The following is a 24,548-nucleotide window of genomic DNA, read 5'->3' on the forward strand; positions in this document are numbered from 1 at the left end:
GCTCCTGGATGCTTCTAACTAACTGAGTTTCAGCTTTCCTTTAAAAAAAAAAGGGGGAGGGGGGGAGTTTCTAGCCTTCATGATTAAGGCTAAGTTTCTGTCACAGCTATTTTTAGTAAAAGTCATGGACAGGTTACGGGCAATAAACAAAACTTCTCAGAAGCCCATGACCTGTCCCTGACTTTAACTAAATAGATCCCTGCCAAAAGGGGTAGGCGAGTTCAGGACCCACTGCTGCTGGGGCTCCCGGGTCCCCCACTGCTGCAGTGCGTGGGAGCTCTGGGGTCCCACTGTCCGCGGGGCTGGGCTGCTTTGAGATCCCCTCGCCCCTGGAAGCCTCAGGGTCCCCCAGCTGCAGGCCGTGGCTGGGCAGTTGTGGAGAACCCCTGCCACCCGGTGTGGCTGGGCAGCTGCAGGGTCCATCAGCTGCCCACCGCGGCTGGACAGCTGTAGGGTCCGCCAGCCCCTCCCCGCAGTGGGGCAGCTGCAAGGTCTGCCAGCCCTCCGCCACCTGCCATGACTGGGCAGCTGTGGGTGGGGTCCCCCCGTCAGGACGGGAGCTGGGAGCTGCGGGGGCAAGACTGACGGGGAGCTACAGCCCCGGGATAGAAAATGTCACGGAGGTCAATGGAAGTCACGGATTCCGTAATTTCCATGACTTTCATGACACAATCGTAGCCTTACTCATGATTACCAGGAATACCTTGAAAGCATGGCCTATGTGCACCCTAAAGCTTTAAAATCAGAAGGCAAATAAAAAGAACCCCGAACTTTTTTTTTTTTTTAAATCTCATGACTTTTAGGCCAACCTCATGATTTTGGGAGGCCTCATTCATGACTTTTAAGGCTTGAGGGTTGGCAGTAGAGAACATACTTTAACTCTGACCTGAAGAGATCACCTTAAAGTCTGTGGGGAGAGTTCAGTTTCTCTACATAATCACGCCTGAGCCTTTCTTCTGACAAAAAGTAAGAAAATTGTGGGTGGAACAGCGAGGCTAGATTCATGAATGTTTGTGAGGTGTTCAGAATATACAAGTCTAAAAATACATTTTGATGGCAACAGCTTTCTGTCATGGGGAGCTGTTGTTGACCACTGGCTAGCAAGTTTGCAGATGACTGCAGTAAACATCTGTGTCATGCTATAATATGCAATGCCTCCCACATGAGTGGCAGAGAACAGTGCACAGAGCTTTGTTTTGTGCCTGTTATAAAACTGCCTTGGGAAATGATTCCCCTTGATCAAGATTTAATCCGATAACGAAGACAAAATAAGAATGAACGTGTCAATTTCAGTTGAGAAATCTGACTGGCTTAATCTGAAGCAGCTTAATCTAATTAGAGCTACCTATCGGAATAAAATAAAATGCCCATTGTATTAAGAATCATAAACAACTGTGTTAAGATAACATGAAGGGGAGAGAGTTGCATGATCTACATTGCTAAAAGCTAGAAAATCCAGGGTCACACCCAGGACATCATCTGCAGCTAACTCTGTATTGCCGAGGTCCCCAAACTTTTGAGAGTCATGCCCCCCTTTACCTCTGTCTGCGTCCCCCTCCCCGAGCCAGGGCCGGGGAGGGGACGCAGACAGAGGTAAGGGGATCACTGCTGGGGTCACAGCAGGGGGCAGGGCCGAGAGTGGAGCTCTGGGTGTGGGGCCGGCTGCCAGGGCCTCGGGCAAGGGGCTGGGAGCGGAGCCCCGGGTGCGGGGCCAGCAGCGGGGTCCCCAGGCATGGGGCTGGCAGCCAGCGCTGGGGCCAGGAGCAGAGATGGATGGCACTCCCTCCCCGCCACCTGTGGGGACTGGCCCGAGCCTCAGCCACGCCCCCCCATGATGTTCCTCTGTGCCCCCTAGTTTGGGGACCTCTGCTGTATTGCATCCTTATATTATTAATAAATTAATTATTATTATAACATTGGTTATTTAGACCTCACAAAATCCCTCTGTGGTAAGTATTATTATCCCCATTTTACTGATGGGGAAATTTTGGCATGGAGAGGTAAAGAGACAAACACCAAGGTCACACAGTGAGTCAGTGGCAGAGCAGGGAACAGAGCCAAGGAGTTCTGGCATTTCCAGTTCCTTGCTCTAACCACCATGCATTATACTTTCATAGAAGGGGAGGGGAAGGGGAGTTAAAGACAGAGCAACAGTTCTCAGAAGTGCATATTATGTCTCATCTCAGTTAAAGTTAGACTTTAATCCCCTAGACTTTCAAATCATTGCATACAGTATTCCCATTGGTTATAAGGAATCACATAGCTAACAACCCTATGAAATGCTTTGAATGTTCAGGGCTTGACATTGCTTTAATGGGTCAAGTCTTTCAGTGTTGGCAGAGTAACACCAATAACATCAGAGGGAAAAGCCAAGTTGAATCTTTGGACCTGACAGGTTTGCCTGTGTTCTTCCCTGCTTCCTTATAAGTGCTTCTAAAGCTAAATGTTGTGGAAATTTGGGTGTTGAAGGACTGAGTTTCTCTGAGTCCAGAAAATCTTTCACATGCAACATGACACCACAAACCAGACAAACGTTCAGCAACATGGAAGCCATTCCATTCATGCACAAAGCCATTCCATGGTTCAAATATATATGGACTGGCCTTCAAAAACCACTTGTAATTAAGTGAGCAAGGCTATCAAACTTATCAGGTCCAAGACTCATCTCTGTTTCTCATTTTGATGCGGGCTCAACAAAGCAACACTTGAAAACTTGAACGTCAGAGCCAAAGCAAATTGTAGCACAGGCTCAAGGTCTGGAATTTTAGTTCAGGTTCTTCTCTAAAAAATGGTAAAACTGAATGGACTGTTACCAAAGAAACTGAAAGGAAACTACTTAAGGAGAAGCTGAGGCAAGAGGAGGAAAGGGGGAGAACAGATAACAAAATTAATTCTCTTCTCAGCGCAGAATTAGAGGAGCTGAAGCAACCCTTGCAGAATGCAATAAGCAGAGAAAGCCATGCTTGAGAAAGTAATGGGATTCTGAGTGATGGCGTCCACCCAAGAATTCTACAAGTACTGCATAAGCAAATCCAGATAAAGACATTTTTGAACAGCTACTCGACACACAATTAACAGAAGGAACTGAACTACGGAAACAGCACATACAATCCCAGAACAGATGGATTATAAATCTCTGAAACAGAAGGCCTCGCCTACAGAAGTTCCTATCCATCTTTAGAGTACTAGAGACAACAAAATAACGATAGCAACATTTTAACTGGGGGGGGGGGGGGAGGGGAAGGGGTGCATGTGTTTTCACTCACCTTCAGCAGATTGTAAGTCACAAGACCAGAGGTCAGGGGCCTTATTCTCATTGGGCTCGAACCTGCAAGGTGTGAGCTCTTTGGCTTTGCTCCAGCAAAGCACTTAAAATATACACATCCCATTTTAAATTGCAGCAGCTCAGGTAAAGAAGTGCTCATTCATGGTGCTCCGTAGAGCCCAAACAGCTCCCTGAGTTCAGCAGGAATTGAGAGTTCTCAGGATCATGCAGGATTGGGCTTTGAAAGAGGGAGTGGAAACAGGCTGTTTGTCCCCCATCAGGACCAAGAAGTTGACTGGAAGTTTAAAGAGGCCGGATTTTCACTAGAGAGAAGGATGGTTAGCAGTCTAAAAGGGTGGAGATGCAGATTTGCATGGGGATGGAGACATATCTGCTGGGCCTGTGCTTGTAGTACAGCCAGTATGCTTGGGTTTACATTATCTGGCATGTTTTGTGGTAGAATAGCACATATTTGGATGGCAAGGAGGAGTTGAAGCAGATACGACACTACAGTAGAAGCAGCAGTTTAGGAACCAATATGACAGGCGGGGGCTTCCGGGACTATATAGCATTTGCATAGACATCTTGTGATGGGGGCAGAAACAGCAGGCAGTAGGACCCCTTTAAACTTAGTACATGGACCAGATTTGCAAAGGAGCTCAGGACCAGATCTTCCAGTGCTCAGCGTCCTCATCTGGAGGCAGATTTTCAAAAGAGCTGATCAGTCAACCTGCTGACCAGTTCTTCTGAAAATCTGTCCCAAAGTACTCAAAGTACCATTATGCCTGTCCCTCAGGAGGTTCTGCTCATGATGTTGCCTTCCCCAAGTGATTTAAATGACAAGCATTTAGAGACCTCTCCCACATAATCCAAAGTTTTACTATCAGAAAACTGAATATTGATCATAATTACTCTGGCTCCATATGGCAGTCCCAGCTAGGACATGGCTAGAATTCTCCCCCATTGGGACTTCCAACCAACCGCCAATAATTTCCCAGACTCCCAGTACAAATAAATAAATAAATAAGCAGGAGAAAAATGCCAATGAAGAGGATACTTGAAATTACACAACTGAATTCAGGACACATTTTAAACAAGCACTGAGGAGAGCATAGTCTGGCCAGTGACACTTCCCAGTCCTAATCCATCGTTGAGCCCGGAACAGTAATTCCTTGTTTGCAGCCTTCTCTGTTAGAGGCTAAATGTGATTGCAACTGAAGTACATTGATTAACCCAAAATAACTTTCCCTCAATTTGCTGGCTGCTCAAGAATACTCAGGAGACCTGCTTTTGTTCTGAGCTAGTCATTCAGGAGCCCTGGCTCCAGTCCTTATGTATCTATTGAAACTGAGTGAACCAGAAAAACACCAGGAACTACACAAGGACACATAGTGCTGTTTAGTTAGTTTAGAGCGAGGATTTTTTTTTCCAAGCATCACTTGTGCAATTTTTTGTTATGGTCTAGTTAAAATAATTTCATGGTTGCAGTTTTTGTTCCTGTGCTTAGCAAAGCAAACTGTAGGGGTTAGAGCTGAGAGAGGCATGGGGGAAGGGAAGGGACAATCTCTCCGTCGGCAAAAAAAGTGCAGCATTTTATCATGCTGCTTGCAAAATGATGTGTTTAAAGGGCAGAACTGTCAATGTCAGATGCGAGGCTGAGGTACCTATTAATAAACAGCCTCTGCATAGGAAATTCTTTGCAGACTTTAATCAGGAATTTTCCATAGTAACGCCGTATGCCTACGGTTAGCTCAGCAACAGTGGTTTAAATTCCACCCAATGGACTTTGAGTTCATCTTTGCAAGCCGAAGAACACATATAAGATCACATGAACACAATTCTCTTCATTGGAAGTTAAAATGTTATGTCTTTCTCTTTCTCTCTGTCTCTTCTATTTCTTCCCGAATATTTTAAGTAGATGGTGGCTGGAGAGGTGGGGTTCAGGTCCAGATTAATTTTAGGATGGGGTTTGGAGTTCAATCTGAAACCAAATCTGGGCTGTGATTCAGGTTCAGATTTGATGGTGTCAAAATCTCAAAAGCTGTTCTTGAAGTAGTCTCACAAGATGATGGAAATCTCATGTGTATAACTGGCCTTGTGAGACTTCCGATATCTTGTGCCAAACTCTCATAGAAATTTCTGTTCTTGCGAGATTTCAGCCATGTCTGAACCAGGTCCAGGAAATAGGCCCCTTCTGGTTTGGGATCTGGTCCAGAACTGAAAACATAAGGGCAGACTCAGATCCCAGGATTTCAACCTTAAATATGTCCCCTTGTTCCCAAATTGGGAGAGGTCAATATCCAAGGTCCAGTTCTGTCCCATCTCCAAATTTAACCATTGCACAACAAAAGATACTCAAATATGAGAGGTGAAACAGCCGTAAGACCAAGACTGCTTGGGATAAAATAATCAGTGTCAGCTCTTCTGTCAGTGTCTTCCCACCCTCTCCAGATCCGTTTTGGTTTCCTTGGGTCAGTTTCGTAATATAGTCATTCTGAATGTCAAAGAGTTGTCATGTAAATGCCTTCTACTCTTTTGAGAGTGGAAACCCTCCCACATGTCACTGCAAAGGTTTCTAAGAAGGTCTTAGTATGACTAGAAAAGAACAACACAGCCCAAATCAAACTAAATAAAAGCTTTAACAATACTTGGGTTTATTTCTGTTCTGAATTTTACAAACCACAGTTTTAACTGCTATGGATTTTTGTTTGTGCCAAAAACTTTTGCAGTGGTCTGACTATAAATAAACCCAATGGACCAAACACCCAGACAGGTTAGGTTCCATGTAAGCCCATCCATTGTGTCTGGGACCCTACAAATATGAGTGCTGTAGGAATTGTCCTATTGAAGAATCCTAGGCTCTGCCTCTTATCTCATATGCCCATTTCAGTGCATTTGAAACAGACTAGAAATAAATGCTACAGAGGGAAGCAGAAATCAAGTGCTACAGAGTCACTGTTGGTTTTAATTCTTTTTCAATAGCAAGTATTAATAAATTCAGTGGCAGTGTTTGATCCAGTGCTCAGTTTATCTTTCCCGCAAAGCTTATGGACTGATTGATGGGTAGTTTTCCAGATCTGAACAACAATAAGAACAACAAAAACTAAAGGACCCAACAGTACTTTTGTATAGTAATGTTTAATGGCTCACTGTCCTATTGTGGTGATTGTTCTCTTGGCCTGTGGTGAGAGCCAGTTTTAATCAATGGAGCCCTTTGGAATCAAATGCAGGTATTTACTAGAACGTGACACACAGGACAGTGTTTGTCCAGCTAGCAGTCTGCCTGTGTCAGCTAATGCCCTATTTGGAAGAGGTTTCTGAATCTGACACAAAGACATGGATAACCAGACATTTCCTCATCGTCACAACTAAAACCTGGGAGTGGACTGTGTATATATGAATGACAGAGAAACTTTCTGTCTTTAACACCATTAGACTGGCCTCCAAATCTAAAAAAACCTCCATAAATCAATCTTGAATTTCAGCAATTTGGGGTGAACAAATAAATGAAGCAGAGAGGCTCACTTTTTGTTCATTTGGTTATCCATCCACTCATCCTCCTAGGTCCTGTGTGAGCTGGGCTGGAAATGAAGAAAGGCAGGTGAGCGGGGAAAAGAGAAACTCTAAGATGCCACAGTAGCAGTAGCCCCTGAGGTTGGTAGGAAATCTCTAGCAGCTTAAAATTATTATTAGGATCTCAGAGCTCTTCAAAAAGCAGGTGAAAGTATCATCTCTCCATCTGACAGATGAGGACACAGACACACTGACATGTCCAAGGTCAAATACTGAGTAGCAGAGTCACTAATAAAACCCAGGTCTCCTGACTTGTAGGTCTGCGGTCCGTCCCCTGCATGAACATTGCAAATGATCTACATTGGGTCCAATTCATCATTGTCCTATGGCCTGTTTCCACCAACTAAGCTGGATGTAAGTAAGGTGGGGGGGGGGGATATAAATCCCCCTAGGGGATGCCCCCACCAGCATACAGGACCACTGCACCAGGCACAAAACCAGATGCACCAGCTCTTTGCCAGCTCTGCAGCAGCAGCTCAGGTTGCACATGGCATTTCAGGGTGAACCAAAAGAGGGTGTTGTGTGGCCAAGGTGGACCTGCAACCCACTGATTCTGCACTCTACAGTGGCTTCATAGAGGCTACTGTAGCAGAGGTGCAATTTAGGGCTGCTCTCGTTTGTATGGGTGGCCAAATCAGCCCCCATAGCTGTTGAACAAGGGAGAGGCAAACTGTCTTTTCTCTCACCCTGCATCAGCACAGGCATAAATCTGGCTCACGGATTCTGCAGTTCCTACGTATTACTACTAATAATTGTTATTAAATACTTGATAGAGATGTTCACATTTTGTTTATAAGGCACCCGTGGATTTTGGCTACCGAATTTAACTGAACAATAAACCAATTTTAAAATAAAAGAGAGAGAGACAACATGGCCCAATTACAACAGGGTTAAGAGGTAAGCTACATTGAAAAGCAGCATCACTGTAAGTTTGGACAGTGAGAGAAACCCAGAATGGGAGGCTGCGAAATTCTTTCTGTTTGTACAGACTCTGCCAAAAGTGCTTTATTAGCAGGTTACAAAGTCTCCTAGACTGGAATTTCTGCAGTAAATTGCATTCAGGCCAAGCTCACAAATCATTAGCCATGCAATCTTGTTTATGCTGCTAGTACTTGGAGTTTGGCCTATTACAAAATCAAAATAGCAAGGCTGAATGGTTCTAAGCAAAAAGCCTAATGAGTGAATAAGTGGGTAGGCTGGAGGGATGCTCATTTAATGTAAACATGGCCAGAGCAGAGCATGTGAACAATCTTTTTAAGGTGGTAACCCCACTGAATAGCCAGAGAGACACACAACTATTACTGGAGTCCAAATCTGCTCCTAATCAGATCAATGGGAGTTTTGCCATTGATTTCAATGGCACCAGGAGCAGGCTCATTGCTCTTTACATGAATCCATTTCCAAATACATGAATGAGGTGTGTGAAATCATGAAATTAAAAGTACTTGAAGTTTCCCATTTTGGGAGTTCTCACTGACAGATTTGTGAGGTACAGGGAACCTACTTACTGGAAGAAATTGGGGCAGAGGGATACCAAAAGGGAAATTCCTCTTAACTGAGCAGAGATGTTGAACAATCAACCAAATATATGATGATAAAAGTACAACAAAGAGATATAGCACCAAGGATACTACACTGGAAAGCAGTATAGTGACCCACACACTGCCACAGTTCAGCAGAGTCCATCCTGGAGGGTCCACCTAATGAGAAATTTTGAGAACCAAGCATTGGGGGGCTGGTTTGTTAGGAAGGTAGGGAGGAGACCTGGGAAATGATCTTTCACTTCTGGATGGTTCCTAAAGTGAAACAGTCTGCTGGAAAGAGTGTTCTGATTACAGAGGAATCCATCCCACAAGGGAATTGTGTGGAGTTTGACAAATAATACACAAAATAATTCACAAATGCTTTTTACAATAAACAGGGTGAGCTGCATTTTCTATCCTGTAGGTTTGTATTATCTACTGCTGATGGACTCAGACAATCACCAGTTTATTTGTGCAAGGTCAGACTGATGATCGGGTTCAATTAATGAGATCACTGTGACTAAAAATGTATGCCCCTGTACCTGTCTTTACTATTAGCTTAGTCTCCCATGACCCCCTGTTTGCCTGTTTATTCACCAGTTGTATATTGTCATAATCCTATATTATGAGTGACACAGATATGGCCATTTACTGCAATGTCTTTGGGAGATCACACTGTATTAAGTTTATAGGATCATAGAATCAGAGGGTTAGAAGGGACCGCAAGGGTGATCTAGTCAAACCCCCTGCCAAGATGCAGTATTTGTTGTATCTAAACCATATGTATCATAGAGAGCCAGGGATTTTATGCAATTCCTTGGGGGAGGGTGACCATAGCCCCTCCAAGCACTAAGAACATTGGAGGCTAGTTAGGCAAATTCACTCAAGTTGTAACACCTCCAGAGAAGTACCACCACCTGGAGAGGCTCACGTACACTAGTCCAATTAGGATTCCCCAGGGACCAACAGCCAAAGATAAATATTGGCTAAATAGCCTGAGTTTAAACTGACTCCGGACTTTCTTTCTGATCCAGCAAAAGGACAGGACCTTCTGTCTGAGGGGGGTCCCAATCCTTCCTGGGAAGGATTGGAAGGACTTTGTCCTATTGAGGCCCCATCAGACAGATGGGTAAGCTTTTAGCATGCATGTAGGTTCTTTTATAATTTTTATGCTTTCACCTTAAGAATAACTGCACTTGCTTATAAAGAGTGATGTGGTAACTCATAACTGCTGGCAAATATGCTGTTCACAAGCCTTTGAAGAGAAAGCAAAGTGCAGACACTGGCCTGTTTAGGCAGTCTGACTTGCTGGGAATACCACAGGGTAGGCAGGGAAATGTGCAGCCTGGAAAAACCCCAGTCAGGAGAGAGAGACACACAGGTGTCTGTCCAATTGAAGTGACAACTGAGGAGCGAGGAACTAGAGTGGTGCCCTCAAGGGCTCACGGAAGGGGAATGCAGGTGTAGTTGCTTTGAACTAGGACCATAAGCTCTCTGGGACAGGGATTATCTTTGTGTTACTTCTTTGCACAATGCCAAGTACAACGGGGCCCTGATCCCTGATTGGGCTCATTAGGTGCTACCATAATAGAAATCATAATACAAATTGATACACATTTGATACACTGTAGCATAAATACTTATTCTTCTGAGAATCAATACCAGGAAGCATGTTACAGCTATACAGTATTTTCCTGTTGAAAAGTTTTCACCAAATCAGGGAGAAGAACTAACAGTAACACACCTGTGACTCTGGTGACCAATCACACACAACAAAGAGTCAAAGTGTACAATTTCACAAACAATTCATAGGCTGAAATTTGTTTGTATAAATTCAGTAAACACTCCCGAATACCCAATGACTTTGTGGTAAGTAGGGCTGAGTAATGAGTGAGTCTCAAGAAGCGATAAAGGCTATATCAATCAGATAATTTATTCACAAAAAATAATTTGACCAGCTCTAGGACAGTCTTTCGTTAGCTCAGGCTAACTTTGCAGAATCCAGGAAATCACCAAGGTAACGCTAAATGTCAGGATTGGCTAATAGCAAACGAGCCATTGCAGCATTGTTCACGTGGATGGAGCTGCACTACCTCTCTGCAGTTTTGTGATCAGTGCAAACCATATACAGCCTCATGTTACTTTCAGTGGTAACTGCACAGAAGTACACACGCTCTCCTCAACAGAAAATAAATTGGGAATTCATGTGTGTTCTTGAATGACACATATCAGGCTGAGGGGTCAGAAGTCAGTTTAAACTACAAACATACCATCAGAAAACAGTCAGGTCTAAGGGAAACTAGCTGTAATCATACAAAACCTTCCATTCACTGCAGTGTGTGCCTGCACAGTGTGTTCCCATAGCGAGAGGACATATTTGTATCTTACACAAAGATAGTATACCTTTTTTACATTAGTGTATGTTACACAAACAGTGAGTACAGATTGTAGCAAGTGAAAGGGACCATGTTCATATCAGCTCATCAAGGAGTCAATACAGGAACTCCTATAAGTTCAACTTAGAAAACATATATGCTAATTTTATACTATTTGCATAAAAATGACAGACCTTTTTGTTTACAGGCCTGAGGGTTCCTGGTGTCCTTGGCACACACAACAAATGTACCAGTCAGCCTGCAAGCCATTACAGAATATTATGCTCCCCTAGGTGACCACCTATTCTGCTGGGCCATAGAGCCAGCCTGGTGTATTTTCAGTATTTTCGCTTCTAGGATTTGTATGGTTTTTTTATAAGTCAGCTTTGAATCTAACTGCTAACAATCCACCAGGCATCATCTTCCACTCTTCAAACACAGAGATACACAACTGCCTCTTAAGGATTCTGGGTAGTGTAGTCTAAGAGGAGCGTTCTTTAACTAAGAAGTGCTACAATTAAACTACCACTAATGGTTTGTCATAACAATCTGGGTCAAATTCTGCTCCTCCTTATACTGGTGCAACCATTAAATCAATAGCACTACACAGCATTATTCCCATGTGTTGCAGGCAACAGGCACAATTGCTAAATAAATCAAATGCACCTGGGAAGCCAGCACTGAAATCCCTGGCCCTTCAGTTCCAAAAACACAAGTCTACTATTTAAACTAAAGGAGAATTCCCTTGTCCTCCCTGTGGGCCTAGCCACTAGAGGCCCATGTCACATACACAGTACATTGCAACAGAGAGCAGGCCCTAAATGCACATAAGACAACATTACATCACTACAGTAGAGAACAAAATTAAAGGTCAGTTAACATAAATGGGATAAGGGGAAAGAGATTTCAAAGCCTTTAATGCATCAGAGCCTTGAATTGCTTTACACACTGTATAGCAAATATGATGCCACAGCTCATCGGTTTCCTGTGTCAGGTAGAACAGCATCACAAAGTATCTGAGGCAGACAGGCTTTGGAAATACTGGTCTCAAGAAATTCATTCTTTCAGGGAGCTAAAGGCATCAGTAGTGTGGACAGAACGAGAAATGCTAACAAGTTCTGGGCCCTAGTGTTCCGAGGAGCTGCCCAGAGAAACCTGGCAAAAATTATTCTCAAAAGGACAAGTGCATTAAACTTTCCACCCCCCTTTCCACTCCCAAAACTCCTGGTAATAACGGAGAGGTACACAGGCAGCAGAGAGCAAGGACTGGGGAGTATGCTATGATGGGGGACTGTAAACTGGAGGGAGAGAGAGAGTGGTCATAAATTGGGGCCTCACAGGCAGCAGCAGTGAGCATTGAGGCATGAAGACAGGTTCCGTAGAGGTGATTAATGTTAGTGTCTGACCCGTGTGCGTATGAGAAAGACAGAGAGAACATCCAAGCTGCCCAAAGGTTACAGAGTTATGTGCTCCAATGGCGTGGTGCTGTGGACACAACAGAGACTAACTAATCTATCACCAGCAGAACACTTGCTGCAGCAGAGCAAGTGGATGAATAAGCAGCCTGGGACCCATATCCTGAGTCAGAAGTGTCCACACATGCAGCATGGCAGATGATAAAGAGGGACATACCTCGACCTTTAAGGACAAAAAGAATCCTAACACTGGTATTGGCCTACTACTAGATGGACATGGTAGAATTATCAATAATAATGCAGAAAAGACAGAACTGTTCAATAAATATTTCTGTTCTGTACTTGTGAAAAAACAGAAGATATAGTAATATCATATAACACTCTTTTCATTCCACTTGCATCTCAGGAAGATGTTAAACGGCAGCTATTAAAGTTGGACATTTTTAAATCAGCAGGTCCAGATAACGAGCATCCAAGAGCTCCAAAGAGCTAGCTGAGGAGATCACTGGACCGTTAATGTTGATTTTCAATAGGTTTGGGAACACTGGGCTGCTCCAGAAGACTAGAGGAAAGTTAGTGTTGTGCCAATATTTTAAAAGGGTAAACAGGATGACTGAGGTAATTGTAGGCCTGTCAGTCTGACACTGATTCCAGGCAAGATAATATAGCAGCTGATATGGGATTTGATTAATAAAGAATTAAATGCCAATCAACATGGTTTATGGAAAATAGATCCTGTCAAACTAACTTGATATATTTTTTTATTATATTTTTGATAGTATGAGATTACAAAAGTTTGGTTGATAAAGGCAAAACTGTTGATATAATATAATTAGACTTCTATAAGGTATCTGATGTGGTACCGTACAACAATTTGATTAAAAAAAACTAGAATGAGATAAAATTAACATAGCATACATTCAGTGAATTAAAAGCTGGCTAACTGATAGGTCTTAGAATGTGACTGTAAATGGGGAATCATTATTGGGCAGAGTGTTTCTACTAGTATACTGCAGGGATCGGTTCTTGGCCCTGCGCTATTTAACATTTTTATCAATGACCTGGAAGAAAACAAAATCATCACTGATAAAGTTTGCAGATGACACAAAAATTGGGGAGTGGTAAATAGTGAAGAGGAGAGGTCACTGATACAGAGTTTAGGGTTACTTGAAAAAAGAACGAGGAGTACTTGTGGCACCTTAGAGTCTAACAAATTTATTTAGGCATAAGCTTTCATGGGCTAAAATCCACTTCATTGGATGCATGCAGTGGAAAATACACAGAGAACATGAAAAAAATGGGTGTTCAAGTTCTCTATGTATATATATCTTCCTACTGTATTTTTAACAGTGAGGGTAATTAACCACTGGAACAATTCATCAAGGGTTGTGGTGGATTCTCCATTGCTGGCAATTTTAAAATCAAGATTGGATGTGCGTCTGAAAGATCTGCTCTAGGATTTATTTTGTGGACATTCTATGGCCAGTGCTATACAGGAGGTCAGATGAGATGACCAAAATGATCCCTTCTGGCCTTAGAATCTATGACTATGATCCCAGGGCTGATGCTCAAATCAAGGCACTGAGAGGCCCAGTCATCCTTGCACCTTTGCTCAGCTTCGCACAGGGATGGAGGTGGAGTATAGATGGCTTCATGCATCCCCTATGCTGGGACTGCTGAAGGCTAGTATGGCACACAAAACAAGTTAGAGCACCCTGAAGGTCTACCATTGACTTGCATCTCAGGTGCATGGGCCACAAGGGCCATTCTGGCAGCTGGGAATAGTTGGAGCATAGTACACAGCCATTCCCAAAAATATCCCTGGCATGCAACCTGCTCCAGGGTTGCCTACTGGGGAAGGGGAGTTGCTGTAGAGCTGGCAGTGTTGGCTTTGCACCAACTCTGGATTCCGCCATACATTGAAGGAATTTCCCCCAGGAGGGCAGGGAAAAGACGGTTACTCACCGTTGTAACTGTTGTTCTTCGAGATGTGTTGCTCATATCCATTCCATTAGGTGTGCGCGCGCCGCGTGCACGATCGTCGGAAGATTTTCTACCCTAGCAACACCGGCGGGTCGGCTGTGGAGCCCCCTAGAGTGGCGCCTTCATGGCGCTGAATATATACCCCAGCCGACCCGGCGCCCCCTCAGTTCCTTCTTGCCGGCTACTCCGACAGTGGGGACGGGGGGCGGGTTTGGAATGGATATGAGCAACACATCTCGAAGAACAACAGTTACAACGGTGAGTAACCGTCTTTTCTTCTTCGAGTGCTTGCTCATATCCATTCCATTAGGTGACTCCCAAGCCCAACTTAGGTGGTGGGGTCGGAGTGAGACATTGCTGTGTGCAAAACCGCTGATCCGAATGCAGCATCGTCCCTGGACTGCTGCACTAGTGCATAGTGAGCTGTAAACGTGTGGACTGATGACCAAACCGCCGCTCTACAAATGTCCTGTATCAGAACATGTGCCAGGAAAGCAGTCGAGGAGGCTTGGGCCCTCGTGGAGTGAGCGGTGAGGTGCGGTGCTGAGACACCTGCCAGGTCATAGCAAGTCCGGATGCAAGACGTAATCCAGGAGGATAGGCGTTGTGAGGAGACCGGTGAGCCTTTCATTCGGTCAGCCACTGCAACGAAGAGTTGCGTCGTCTTTCTAAAGTGCTTTGTGCGGTCAATATAGAAGGCCAGGGCCCTTCGTACGTCCAGGGAATGCAAACGTTGATCCTGGCGAGTGGCATGTGGTTTGGGATAAAAGACCGGGAGAAATATGTCCTGGTTGATATGAAATGTAGAAACCACCTTAGGGAGAAAGGCAGGATGTGGACGAAGCTGCACTTTATCCTTATGAAAAACTGTGTAAGGGGGCTCAGATGTAAGCGCCCTGAGTTCAGAAACGCGCCTTGCTGAGGTGATGGCTACGAGGAAGGCTGTCTTCCAGGATAGGTATAGAAGTGAACAGGTGGCCAGTGGCTCGAACGGAGGACCTGTGAGTTTGGAGAGAACCAGATTGAGATCCCACGTCGGGACGGGATGACGCTGTTGTGGGTACGTCCGGTCTAGGCCCTTGAGGAATCTAACGACCATCGGGTTAGAGAATACCGAGGACGCGAGTTCCCCTGGGTGAAAGGCCGATATAGCGGCCAGGTGAACTCTAATTGAAGATATCGCCAACCCCTGTTGTTTTAGGGAGAGGAGATATTCCAAAATGAGAGGAATGGGTGCCTGCAACGGGGACGTGGCTCGTTGTTCGCACCAACAGGAGAACCGCTTCCACTTGGCCAGGTACGTGGTCCGTGTTGAGGGCTTCCTACTGCTCAGCAGAATCTGTTGGACAGAGTGCGAGCATTGCTGCTCTGCCTGGGTGAACCATGGAGCAGCCACGCCGTGAGGTGGAGTGATTGCAGGTCGGGGTGACGCAACCGGCCGTGGTCCTGAGAGATGAGATCCGGACATAATGGAAGCGGGATCGGTGTCTGAACCGAGAGTTCCAACAGTGTGGAGTACCAATGTTGTCTCGGCCACGCTGGAGCGATCAGAATTACCTGTGCCTGGTCTCTGCGCAATTTGAGCAGTACCTTGTGGACCAGAGGAAACGGAGGGAATGCATAAAACAGGTGGTCTTTCCAGGGAAGGAGAAACGCATCCGAGAGGGAGCCCTGAGCTCGACCTTGTAGGGAGCAGAACACATGGCACTTCCTGTTGTCTTGAGATGCAAACAGGTCTATCTGGGGAAACCCCCACCTCTGGAAGATGGAATGTATGATGTCCGGACGGATAGACCACTCGTGCGTCTGGAAGGACCTGCTGAGTCGGTCCGCTAGAGTGTTCTGGACTCCAGGGAGGAACGATGCCGTGAGATGGATTGAGTGGGCGATGCAGAAGTCCCACAGGCGAATGGCCTCTTGGCATAGAATTGACGAACGTGCTCCTCCTTGCTTGTTGATGTAAAACATGGCCGTGGTGTTGTCGATGAGAACTAACACACAGCGGCCACGTAGGAGATTGAGGAATGCCTGGCACGCCAGGCGCACCGCCATCAGCTCCCGAACATTGATGTGCAGGGCTAACTGGGGTGCAGTCCACAGGCCCTGGGTATGGTGTTCGTTGAGATGGGCGCCACAACCCAGAGATGACGCGTCTGTGACCAGGTGCAGAGAGGGTTGTGGGGCGTGAAATGGCATCCCCTCGCAGACCACATTGCGATCTAGCCACCAGGTGAGGGAGGCCAGGACCGAGTTCGGGACCGTGACCACCATGTTCAGGCTGTCTCGATGTGGACGGTATATTGATGACACCCAGGTTTGAAGTGGGCGAAGCCAAAGTCTGGCATGCCTGGTTACGTACATGCAGGAAGCCATGTGACCCAGCAGGGTAAGGCACGACCTCACCGTGGTAGTTGGGAAGGCCTTGAGCCCTTGAATGAGGTTCGTGATGGTGCCAAAGCGGTTGTCTGGCAGGATGGCTTGCGCACGCCCGGAGTCTAGAACTGCGCCGATGAATTCTATTCTCTGGGTAGGTTCTAGAGTGGATTTGTCCTTGTTGAGTAGGATGCCCAACTCGTTGAATATGTGCACTATTCTGTGGACGTGAGCTTGAACTTGCTCCTTGGTGCGACCGCGCACCAGCCAGTCGTCTAGGTACGGGAACACCTGTATTCCTTGCCGACGAAGGTACGCTGCCACGACAGCCATACATTTCGTGAACACTCTTGGGGCCGAGGATAGGCCGAAGGGAAGGACTGTAAATTGGTAGTGCACCGTGTTTACCACGAATCGCAGGAAGCGTCTGTGAGGTGGGTAAATTGCAATATGAAAGTATGCGTCTTTCATGTCGAGGGCGGCGAACCAGTCTCCAGGATCGAGGGAAGGGATAATGGCCCCCAAAGAGACCATGCGGAACTTCAACTTTACTACGAATTTGTTGAGTCCGCGCAAGTCCAAGATGGGCCGCAGACCTCCCTTGGACTTGGGGATCAGGAAGTAACGGGAATAAAATCCCCTGCCCCTTAACTCTATCGGAACCTCCTCTATGGCCCCCATGGCAAGGAGCGTAGAAACCTCCTGTGTAAGAAGTTGCTCGTGAGAAGGGTCCCTGAAGAGGGACGGGGAAGGGGGGTGGGAGGGGGGGATAGAAGAAAACTGGATAGCGTATCCCCTCTCCACCATGCGGAGGACCCAACGGTCCGAAGTTATAAGGGACCAAGCACGGTGGAAGTGGGAGAGGCGATCCCGAAAGGAGGGAGCTGGATCCTGGGGGATGACTGGGGCGCCGTCCTCGACCGCACCTTCAAAAGTTCTGTCTAGGACCTGAAGGTGGTCTTGGTGGCCCCTGGTTCTGACCGGGTTGAGGGCCAACCCATCTTCTCCTACCACCTCGCCCTCGCCTTCTGGCAGGGTCCTGTCTCTGACGAGGTGGAGGGGGGTAAAAACGTTGAGGCTGGGGCCTAAATGGTCTGCGCTGGGGACCCGCAACATGCATCCCCAAGGAGCGCATGATTGTCCTGGAGTCCTTGAGGCTCTGCAATCGAGAGTCCGTCTTCTCCGAGAACAACCCCTGTCCTTCAAAGGGCAGATCCTGTAGGGTCTGCTGTAATTCAGGGGGTAAACCCGAAACTTGGAGCCAGGAGGTCCTGCGCATAGCGATACCTGCGGCCAGGGTTCTCGCGGCCGAGTCCGCTATGTCCAGGGAGGCCTGTAAGGAGGTCCGAGCCACCTTCTTACCCTCCTCAACCAAGGCCCCAAACTCTTCCCTGGACTCTTGGGGAACCAATTCCTTGAACTTCCCCATAGAGTTCCAGGAATTAAAGTTGTAGCGGCTCAGGAGCGCCTGCTGGTTAGCCGCTCTAAGTTGCAGCCCTCCAGCTGAATAAACTTTACGGCCAAACAAATCGAGTCGCTTAGCCTCCTTTGATTTGGGCGCTGCAGCTTGTTGACCGTGGCGCTCCCTTGCATTCACTGATGACACCACCAGTGAACACGGCTGGGGATGGGTATACAAGTACTCGTAGTCTTTGGAAGGGACAAAGTACTTTCTTTCCACCCCTCTCGCTGTAGGTGGGATAGAGGCAGGGGTTTGCCATATCGTAGTTGCGTTCGCCTGGATCGTGCGGATCAGGGGCAACGCCACTCTTGATGGGACATCCGCCGCGAGGATATTTACAATGGGGTCCTGCACCTCCACTATCTCCTCCGTCTGTAGGTCCATGTTACGGGCCATCCTACGTAACAGGTCCTGATGAGCCCGAAGATCTATCGGGGGTGGACCTGTGCACGACGTGCCCGCCACTGCCTCATCCGGAGAGGAAGAGGAGGATGCCTCTGGTGGTAAGGGATCCAGGGGAGGATCCTGGTCTCCCTGTTCCTGGGTCGGAGCATCACCTGTCCTTGGGTCCGGGACGTCAGGTGGTGCGGATACAGAGGCCTCCATGCCCCCTGGAGGAGGGCGAGAGATGGTGGACTCTGGTGCCCTTGTATCAGAGTGACCCGAGCGAGAGGTTGTTGGAGCCCCTTGCGCCTGGTGGTATGCCCACGGGGTCCAGAACGACCAGTGAGATGGGCCCTGGTCAGGGTCCTCTGCTCCCTCTTGCCAATGGCCTAAATCTTGCTCCCCAGCTTGCCCCTGAGGGGGGTATGCCGATCTTGGCAGGTCCTCAGAGGAGCGAGACACCGATCTCGATGGCCATGGCGGTGCCGACTGCGCCGAGACGAATCCCGTGGGATGCGGTGCCGTCTGGTGCCGATCTAGAGATGTTCCATCTCTACGCGGTGCCGGCGATCGGTGCCGAGATCGCGATCGGTGCCGATGGCCTCGCCGGTGCCGGGAGTCGGACCTGGATCGAGACGATGACCTAGAGTAGGCCCGGTGCCGGGAGCGGCCTCTCGAAGTCGAACGTCGATCGTACCGGTGCCGAGAGCTACGTCTCGACGTTGATCGGTGCCGACGATCATAACGGTGCCGAGATGTAGAGCGGTGCCGCGATGATCTTGGCCGCGAGTACGACCGGTGCCGAGGTGATATCCGGCGCCGGGACTGCGAGCGGCGAGGGGACCTGCTTCGGGACCTGGATCGGTGCCGTGGTTCCAGCCCTTGCGATGGAGGGCGCATCAAGGCAGGTTTTCCCCTAGATTGGACCGGGCGAGTCAACGGTGCCGACGGTGCCGGTGGTTGTGGCGGTGCCGGCTCCGTGAGAGCGATCAAGTCTCTCGCCGTCGCGAAAGTCTCCGGTGTCGACGGGAGGCACTGTATCACCGCCGGTCTCGGTGGTGACTCTGTCTGCACTGGACTCAACGGCCTTGGAGCCGGAGTCGACGGTGCTGGAGGCACCTGTTTTCGGTGCTCCACAGGTGGACGCGGCTCTACCCCCGGCACCGGGGGAGCCGGCGTCTTCGGCACTGAGGTCCCCGCCTTATGGGATTTTTTATGTCCCGGGGATGATGAACGGCGCCGAGGCACTTGTTGTGAGTGCGGTGCCGATGAGGTCCGGTGCCGTGGAGGCTTGTCTGCCGTGGTCGGCATGGTCGGTGCCGCTGGGGCACTGCGCACCGAGGTGCTAGGTGCCGGGGCCTGGCGCGCCGATGGAGCGTCCGGGCTAAGTGCTGCCTCCATAAGGAGTTGCCGGAGTCGAAAGTCCCGCTCCTTCTTGGTCCTCGGTTTGAAGGCCTTACAGATCTTGCACTTATCTGTTTGATGGGACTCTCCCAGGCACTTAAAACACGAGTCGTGCGGGTCGCTCGTTGGCATAGGCTTAGCGCAGGAGGCGCACTGCTTGAAGCCGGGAGCCTTGGGCATGAGCCCGACCACGCGGCCGGGGAAAAAGGGGGGAGACAACCCCCTTAATCCCCCTTTTTTTAACTATATAACAACTATAAACAAGGGAATAACCAACTATATAACTATAAACAACTAGAACTACAACTATAACTGTGAATAACTGGATAAGCTAGGGAGAGTGGAGAACAGCTACGCCGTGCTCCACAGTTCCAACAACCGTCAGGGGCGGTAAGAAGGAACTGAGGGGGCGCCGGGTCGGCTGGGGTATATATTCAGCGCCATGAAGGCGCCACTCTAGGGGGCTCCACAGCCGACCCGCCGGTGTTGCTAGGGTAGAAAATCTTCCGACGATCGTGCACGCGGCGCGCGCACACCTAATGGAATGGATATGAGCAAGCACTCGAAGAAGAAGAAGGTACTACAGGGCTTTATTGTCTAAAAGAGACAGCACAAGAAATATTTTTTCTCTGAGCTTTACAAGCTGAGGTATGTATGAGCCTTATTGATCATGTCTGTGCTGCACAGGTATCAACACAATGCTCACTAACCTCCCAAAGTCTGATCACTCTCTGCACTGGATTCTCTGCTGAACTTGATATGGATTCCCTTTGAGGCCCTCCTTTTGGTTGTTGTCAAGTCCTGGTCAGGAACCAGGAGGGGAAGTCCCCAGAATGTAACACAGCACATTTCAGAATCCTTTGGAATTGCTTTCACTTGTGACCATTGCAGCCACTCAACCTGCTTACATACCCCTCCCTCCTTGCTGTGTTGATGCAGGTTCCCCGCACATCAGCAGCCCAACCCTGGGCTGACTAAGCAGAGCCAAGGTGGGGGACACATCAGTGCTGCCACTTCTCTGAACATTGCTCTCTTTCCGGGCATTATGGCTTTTTTGCACCTTTTCGTCATTTCTTCTACCCTGCGCCATTGTATCCGAGCACTTTATATTAAAAGATGGATTCTTAAGTGCCATTTATACCTCTGTGACAAAGTTAATACTATGATTGTTAAGCAGAATGAAGTATTGATTTGTTTGGGTTTTTTTTAAATGCCTTGAAACTAAGATATGATTCTGCCTTAAAGCAAAAATCTGGCCTATCTCATTGCTAGGGAGAGAGAGATTCCTGCAGAGATTATTGTATTTGTAAGAGTTGGTTTTTTCCTCTTTGCACATGAACAGTCCATGTGAGACTAAGTACTTTCCATGTGACTAGCTCATTCCCATGCTTGTAGTGTAACAGGGCATTTAAAGCAACAACAGGCAAGGTCAGCGGCTGTTTGTTGATGCTAACATGAGAACAAACATTGCAGAAAAGATTAGGATTATAAAAATACATGTATGTTGCCCAAGTGAGAGTGTCTGCTTCTTTCTGAAGAAGCATGCTGGGATTGCTGATAACTCTCTTCCTCTCTCTCTCTCTAATGCTATCTAATGCCAGAGAGGTAAGGAAGGCCTATTAGGGTTGCAATGAAAGAAAGTATTAGCTGAGTCATGCCAGTGAGGTACAACAGGGCACTTGAGTGCATAACCAACACCACTCAGAGTGGGATGTGTGCTCTTGCATACAATTTCCTGCTTCCTTGACAGCTGAAGCATATGCTGCTGCCTCAGAGTTGCAGTCCCATCCATGCTGCTCCTTTAAAGCAGTACGGCACCACCACTGAGCAGAGAGTATCCTGTGGCATTTCTTTCCCAGAATGCTCTCTGCTGTCAGAATGGGCCTTCACCTACTCCCAGTTCTTTGGTTTGAATGGCAGCCCTGCCAGGGCTTTACCCATGCAGCTCCACACCTGAGGTGGGTGCATCATAGAGTTAATGGCCCATGTGTCAAGTTGAGAATTTTCTAAAATGAACTAAATTCTTTAACTGAACTAATATTTGATAAGGTTCCACACTGCAAATAAAGATGGACCAAAATATGAGGGGCTCAGATCTAGATATGGATACTATCGATAGAGGCATTGTATTTTTTATCTGACACCCAACAGCAGTTTGTTGAGTTATCAATTCTCAGCAGGCTACGGCACCAGACTGGCAGATATCTCAGAACTACCATCTTGCAAGATGGGCCTAGCATTAGATCTAGACTTCCCAGGCTCAGATGGGAGGAGTGTGTTTGAGGCTAATCTTGAGCACCTGCCAGTTTTACCTCTGTATTAGATGCTGCTAGAATGGTGGTACTTATAAGACAGCACTTCACTCCCAGGCTCTGATTCTTGGGCTCTTTGACCTCAGCTGGTAAAGCCCACTGTGAGATATCACTTGGTACATGAGCTCTGTACTTTTAAAGTGCTGGTGACAGAAACTCTATTGACAGATTACAGCCCTATTTATCTAAAGAGCAAGTACATCCTGGGCAGCAAGGAATGGAAGCTTCCTACATACATCCTTCTGCCTCAGTTCTGAACTGGAAGGAACACCTTTAGGGTCAAGAAGGAAATTCAGTCTCTGTGACCCATTCGGTCCTTGGTTTCAAGTTTGACATTTCCAGGTTGCTATTGTTACAGCTCCAAAGAATCATTCCACAGGTGGAATGTGCTTTTTATTGCTTCTAGACATGTACTTAAGTGATAGCACTGATGCTATTTACAGCTACTCCTGTCCATTTATCACAGGAAGGGACTCGGACATGGGCCACAAGTACTTGTGATTTTGGTGCAACTGTGAGGAAGTTCTCAGGTGACCAATTCCAGCACACTCATTCCAGAGAAGAGAAAAATGATATGGGGGTGGGGGGGGGGGGGGAAACAAGAATGCTTATGCTAATACTCCCATCTTTGGGAGCCTGTATGGATTTTAGAGAGTCAATAAAAGAGAGAGGCTGAGCATGTGTGGGCAGGCACTGATCAAGCTTCCCCTATCAGAAGGTGCTCCAGTGATGAAAGTATTTAGGGTACATCTACATCTTCAATGAAGAAAAACGCATGTCCTTGACTTGGACTGGCAAACCTTTGTTAGCTAACTCTGGTTAAAATAGTAGTGAAGACGCAACAACTCAGTTTTTCACTTGGGTTAGCAGCTCAAGTTAAAGACTGTGGGGAGATGGATTGAATTCAAGCTGCTAAACTGAGATAAAAACTGAGCTGCCATGTCTTCATGCTCACCTTTTATCTGCAGTGAAGCACATACCATCAGAACCCACAGCAATGGTAGATTCTGATCTGCAGCATCTCCAGGCTTCAATTAATTAGTAGTCTAACATACAGTAACATTGGTGGCACAGAGCACTAAAACCTCAGCCCCAAGCGTGTTGGCTGATAACCAAACAGAACAACCTGACCAGGCCAATGACCTGATTTAGGTTCGGCCTCTTCTTGATGCACAGGTGCACTAAAGTCAAGATTGGATCAGCTAGCAGCACATTCTAGAATGTGTCATAGTCCAATAGTGCAAAGAAAGACTCATGTCCTGACGAGACCCATACGGCTATCATGAGGGAAGGAACTTGGTTTGGCTGCAAAGATGGTGATGAATGACTCACGTTACTGAGATTTAATGGGGTGGGAAACGGGCAGTAACTCACACATCAAATCACTGCAGGTGTGAACAGATGAGACACTAAATCCTGGTGATTCTTCCTTCTATGTGCACCAAGCATGAGGTCGGGGAGTAATCATCCCTCAGGTTTATAAGAAAGGTGCCCAAAATTGATTCTCAGTGCATGTAAAATATTGGGAAAGGATAACAGGCTGCCCTTAGTCTTTCAGGCTTTTGATTCCCTAGGGTGCCTACAATGACACATTAGACTAAAATGAGCCTCTATTACCTATCATGGCACTGGCCAAACTGACTGCATCTTCTTTGGGCTGCTTTTACTATAGGATCTGCTAGACACTGTAGAAAGTTCACCTGTAATAGGCTGCTGTGTTTCACAGCTGTGTGGAAATCTATTTGTGCCTTTTAGCATACGGAATAAAACCAAAACCAACAAAGAAGTTAAAGTGCAGGATGAGGAAGAACCTGGATGTGAAAATAAAAAATGCTCGCTCTGTGACCCTTGAACGCAGTGGCTGCGGCTGGGGAAAGGTGACATTATTTGGCAAGCACAGAGCAAAATGAGTGGCAGTTGAAAGGCAGGATTTTGATAGGTGCTAATTATTAAACTGTAATTAACACAAGAACGCAGCAATCTGTTGATCTCCCCTCTTTTACCTCATGACGCTGTATCCTGTTAGCTGATGCATCTGAGGGAAAAAAACAGCTGGCAGGTTACTTTGTATCTCAGAAATATAGGCTGAAAAAGATACAGCATGTCCCCAAATCAAAGAGCAGGTGTGGGGAGAAGGGAGTGCTTTAGTAAAATGAGCAGGAAATGGGGAAAAGCCAGGGATGCACCAAGACTGAGAGAGAGGGGCCAGGATACAGAAGCCTGGATTCCCCCGTGCACTGGGCTGCCCTAACTTACATCCCATCTACCATGGCCTTATGTGCATTGCAGCAACTGGGGAACAGCCAGGACCTAAGGACCACAACTCCAGGGCAGCCCCTTTGAAAATCAGGCCCTCGGTGTCTGAAGCTGGGCACTCAGAATTTGTAGCACTTTTGAAAATATGGACCTTAGTATGTTAGTAGCAAAACAAGGATGAAAATGTTGAGTGGGTAGGGTTATGCTGCTGAAAGGAGTAAGC

Source organism: Malaclemys terrapin, chromosome 8 (genome assembly GCF_027887155.1).
Source record: "Malaclemys terrapin pileata isolate rMalTer1 chromosome 8, rMalTer1.hap1, whole genome shotgun sequence".
Lineage (NCBI taxonomy): Eukaryota > Metazoa > Chordata > Testudines > Emydidae > Malaclemys > Malaclemys terrapin.